Here is a 5330-nt window from a genome sequence, read left to right on the forward strand (position 1 = left end):
AGGAACAAACATTTCTAACTTGGACAACACAAATGAAATCTGCCAGAAAGTGGAGCAGATTTCCTGCGTGAAGGAAATGGATGCCACATTTAGAAACAAGTGCTATGAGAACACTGCTGTTCGCTATGTTTTTTTGCATGAACATAAAAGTCTAAATACCATGAGTTTGGCCACTTTCCCCTTTTTTCCCCTCTGATGCTGGAAAGCAGCAGTGCCTATGCTCCCACACAACGCTGTCACCAGCTGTGAGGTACACAAAGCCATTAAGCACTGTCCAGCATAAAGGCTGCTCTCCAGCCATGTCCTGCTATGGTCAGCACAGCACAGAATCACAGAATCACAGAACTGTTGAGGCTGGAAAAGTCTTCTGAGATCATCAAGCCCAGCCTATGACCCAACACCACTACATTGGCCAGACTATGGCACTAAGTGCCACATCCAGCCTCTCCTTAAACACCTCCAGGGACGGTGACTCCACCACTTCTCTGGGAAGTGCATCCCAGTGCCTGAGCACCCTCTCTGTGAGGAAGTGCTTCCTGAGATCCAACCTAAACCTCCCCTGACGCAGTTTCAGACCGTGCCCTCTCGTCCTGTCACTGGTTGTATGGGAGAAGAGCCTGACCTTCACCTGACTACAACTTCCTGGGCTTGGCATGTGCTCAAGCAATGCCGTTTGCTGCTGAAGTCATGGCCCTACCTTAAATCTGCTACTGATGGATGTTCAAACAGGTGTAATGATGAGTTTTAAAAGATGTTGCCAGTTTGGGAGTGGTGGGTTATATCTGGGAAACTACTGTCCTGTGAAATTCCCTCCCATACGCTGAATTTTGGTAGAAGTTATAGAATCCAACTGGTAGACACATGATGTGGGACTCAGTTCCCTGAATGTAGGCACCCAATGTCATTTGAGGCAGCTCAGGAGATTTAAGTCATCAGCACATGGCTGGCAAACAAAATACAAGACTTCAGACCCTAGGCTATTTGGCATGGGTGCTGGAGGCAAGGCAGTGACATGGGACACCTACAGACAAGCACTGAAACCTGCCTGGAGGATTGGATTCAGCTCATGGGTTATGACAAGTGTAAATGCTTCCATGTGTGCTACATGCCTGAGTGTCCACTACAGTAAATAATAACTTTGTTGGTGGAGCTTAGAGAGGCATTGTCTGTCGAAGTGTAGGCATCTCCTTTTGGGGAACTGATTAGCAATCAATCTGCATCAAGAGAAATTTTAATTATTTTTTGACAAAGAAAACCCAGAGGAATCCATATCTCTGGAGACAGTCAAAACTTGTCTGGAAATTACTCTAAGCAATGTGCTTCAAGTGCTGCGTCGAGTGGTGGGTTGCACTAGCTGAGCTTCAGAGCTCCATTGTAAAGTCCATTCGGCAGCTCTCCACTGACTCCAAAAGGACACCAAAGCTGTTTTAGTAGGCGTCTTACTCTATCTACCCTCTCGTGTTTAGAGCCTACATAACTGGTGGCGTAAAGGGCAGGGAGAAGCAACTCGGCTTTTGTAGGCGGCAGTTGTGTTTCAAAAGCTTACTAAGAGGATTTGAAGGAAGCATTTGGCAAAGGCTGTCTCATAAAAGGTTCTTACAGAAACTGAGCTGCCATTGGATTGGGGGAAGTTTTTTTGTGGGTTAGTAAGTGATTAAAAGAAGAAACAGGTTGTGAAGAAAGGGAGAGTTTTTGCAGTGGTGGTGATTCCCCAACAAAAACAATGTGAAAAAGGAGGAGGTGATAGTGAGGTGACGGAGTGTGAATGACATATTATCCAGGGTCGTTAAAACAAGAGTAACTATGAAGTGTCATGGGCAGTCCTTGTGATAATGCCGGACTGTGGAAATGGCAGATTAAATCACTGTTGATAAGCATAAAAGTAATGCATATCATGAAAGGCACATCCCTAACAAGAAAGATATAATGATGACTTCTGGGAGAGCTGTTGCCCCAAAGAAAAGGATTTGGTATTGCTGTGAATGAAGGCGGTCTGTGAGCACCAGCTCAGTGCTCAGTGCTCAGGAGTGTAGAAGGGTAACGAAGTTCCAAGGAAAAGGAATGTGACAGTGGACCCTGTGCATTATGTAGCTCAATGTAAGCATAGTATAAACAGAACTGGACAAGGCAAAGTGAGGAGTAGCAAAGGTGATCAAAGGCACAGGACAATTTCTGTAAGAGGAGAAATGAGGCTTCAGTGTGGAACAGGAAAAACTGAGGAGGAATAGGATAAGGATGTCTATAAGTTAACGGAAAAATCACACCCTAAAAATGCTTATTTTCCTTCACTGACTACAAAGGAAGCTTATGAGGAGTTGCTTGTCTAGAGAAGTCTACGGAAAAACTGCTCAGATGTTGGTTGAGATGAATCCCACCTCTAACATCTGCTGGAAATGATGGAGTAACACATTTCTGCATCTTCAAGATCTGTGGCCAAAGCTCCTGCATGAAGAATATGGTGCAGGGCAATACATCTATCATATATCCCAAAACTTAGTTTAAGTCTGTATCTCCCGGGATGGTCATTCACGTTGAGTCTTTTTTTCTGTACTACTGATTTACCTGCATATGGGGGATAACTGCTGCATTCTCAAGGGGAGAAATTAATGTTTGGTTTAACTCCACTGCAGTACGAAGAATCTCCCCAAGGATTTAGTTGTTTCAAGCACACAGTGTGCTGGTCTTATTTCTAAACCAAGAATAAACTGAGCCTTCTTGTTAGCTCTCCCTGTGTGTTGTAGTTCTTTGTTCAGCATGCAAAATAGAAATGCCAATCCCATCAGCGTTGAAATTTTAAAATATATTCTAAAAATAAAGCCCTGAGGAACTTCAGGCAACTTGAAAAGTTCCTGGTTTTTATATCATGTAAGGGTCTGCAGTAGTTCAGCTGGGAAAAGAAGCCAGTCTCTCCCTTTCCCACTGGTACCATGCAGGGCAGCAGGTGGGCAGCTCTTTCCTCACCTCCCAGAGCTTGCTGAGTGCTGTGTCCTCCCGCTTCCCCAAAAGCGTGAACAGCTCCGGCTCAGAGGAGGTGTGTTATCACAGCACAGGTGGGGCAGGGATGCTCCAGGCTAGTACTCAAACCCAGCTCTTTCCTGAGCCCTGCCAGAAGCCAATATCCAGTTTGCTGTACTGATAATGAGCTAGAGCCATAAATACAAACCTAAGAGTAACAGCAACAAAATAAATCCCTTTAGCAGCAGCTGGAGAGAGCAAGCCTGTGTCTGCGTAGCACAAAGCAAAAGCAAGCACTGGCTGCCTGAGTCCATGGATGCACAACCGATGGCTTTCGTGTTTGCCTAGGAGATACATAATGCTTTGGTAGTTATATAGTTAAATGTATTTCTCTTTTTGTCCTCCATGTGATGTTACCAGAGGCTTCAGAAAACTATCTTGGAGATGAAAGACCTCCTAAATTACACCACCAGGAAAATAGCTATAATGGTGCATATATTTTGCTTCCAAGATGAAAGTCACCTTACACTGAGAAAGGCATAGCTATTAAAACACACAACTACATAAACAAGGTTAAAGAATGTAAAATGTAATTCTTCTGATGGAAAGGGAGTGTGCTGGACGAGGACGATTTTTACCTTGCTATTTACATGTTTCTAGTTATTTCTGCATAAGTGGCAAGCTGTTTAAAGTTTTCTTCAAAACACAAGTGAAATTTTAACACACAATACAGGACCACGAAAGTCGCCAAACCAGGGCTGTCTAATCCTAAATACTGCCTCTTATAACTGCTAACAATAGATATTTCTTGGAAAGACACAAACCTTTATATAGTGGACAGTGCTGACGGGAAAATTACTTCCAATCCCCTGGGGAAAAGACTGGTTATTTTATACTGTGCTTATGTGGGAACCTTTGACTTCATTCCTCTTAACCTTATTTAATATAACAGTGAGCATTTTCTATTACTCATTCAAATTCTTCTGTGAATCCTGCTACTATTTTAAAACCATAAATCCTTAGGCAGCCTTTACCACCCATTATGTGATGCTATGATCCACCAACCTTCCCTCCTCAAACACATTTTCCTACCTTTAATTTTCCTGGAAGAGGGTATAATTTGTTCCTTTTGTTAACTTTTATGGTCTGGGACACACACTATAGGCCAATTTTTTTCACTTCTGGATCGCACAAGGAGTGTTGCCATAATTTAGTCCTTTCTTTGCCTGCTTCACTTTCTGAACACAGGAGCCTGCTTGATCAAAATGTTGAAAACTGCAGCATTCCAGGCCACACACCCAAGGCAGAGGTGGCTGCAAGCTCTTCTACTTAGTGCAGATTAAACGTGCACTTCTGAGCTGCCAGCGGGATGTCTGTGTCCCTCTGTCAGCCCTGTGTGCCCACCTTGGATATGCAGAACCCATCAATGAACAGAGGTACCACTCCCACCCCCCAAAGAAAAGCAAAGCACCAGCTGTTAATGCTGTATTCGCAATACCTTACTCCACAGACAATGTGACTTTATTCACAAATATGATTCTTACAGAGGTAGAACAAAATAGTTTGTATAATTTTTTTTTTAAACTATATACATATAAAGGATATAATAGAATGACAAGAAAGAAAAGATTGTAAACAAAACAATATTATGCCATCAAATACAGTACAAACAGCATGCAAGAACAGCTTCAAATGAAATCTTGCTGGTGTAACTTTATTTTATTTCTAATGTGGTAAATGAAGAGTAGTAAAGAGTCATGCTCTAATTGGATTGACTATGGCACAGCTCTGCAATTTTAATTATTTTTTTTCTTTTACAATAAACCAATAGGATAGCTTTCTTTTCACTGTGATAGGGAATGCTTTTGTAATGCCCAATGTAATCTTAACAGAAAAAATATAATAATCAAATCTACAAAGTGTACTCATTTAAAAAGCAAAACCATAGAAACTGTACAGTTTTAAAAAGTGAATTATCTCAACTGCTTCTTAAGAGAATTTTCTAAACAAAGAATAAAATATGCAGAATAAAAATTAGGAGAGCTATTGTTCTGTAACAAAGCTAATCAAATACTTGTTTTCTATTCCAATAAACATTTTTTTTAATTAATGAGTATTCTGGAAATTATGAAGTGGGCTGGGTTTTATTAATGTTCCACTTGACTAATAAAGCATGAACTCCTTACAGGTACTATAGCTGTCGTTCCCCTGGGGATGGATGGAGATTGGTTCTGCATGCATGCTAGAGACAGGAACAAGGTTTAGTCATTGGTGTAGATTTTAAAAATATTTTTAAATGCTTTAAACGTTTAGTAGCATCTATAAAAATAAACTTCCTTGTTTTGCTTCTGGATTGAGACTTCGATATGGGATTT

Source organism: Apaloderma vittatum, unplaced genomic scaffold (assembly GCF_000703405.1).
Source record: "Apaloderma vittatum isolate BGI_N311 unplaced genomic scaffold, ASM70340v1 scaffold14098, whole genome shotgun sequence".
In the NCBI taxonomy this organism is placed as follows: Eukaryota; Metazoa; Chordata; class Aves; order Trogoniformes; family Trogonidae; genus Apaloderma; species Apaloderma vittatum.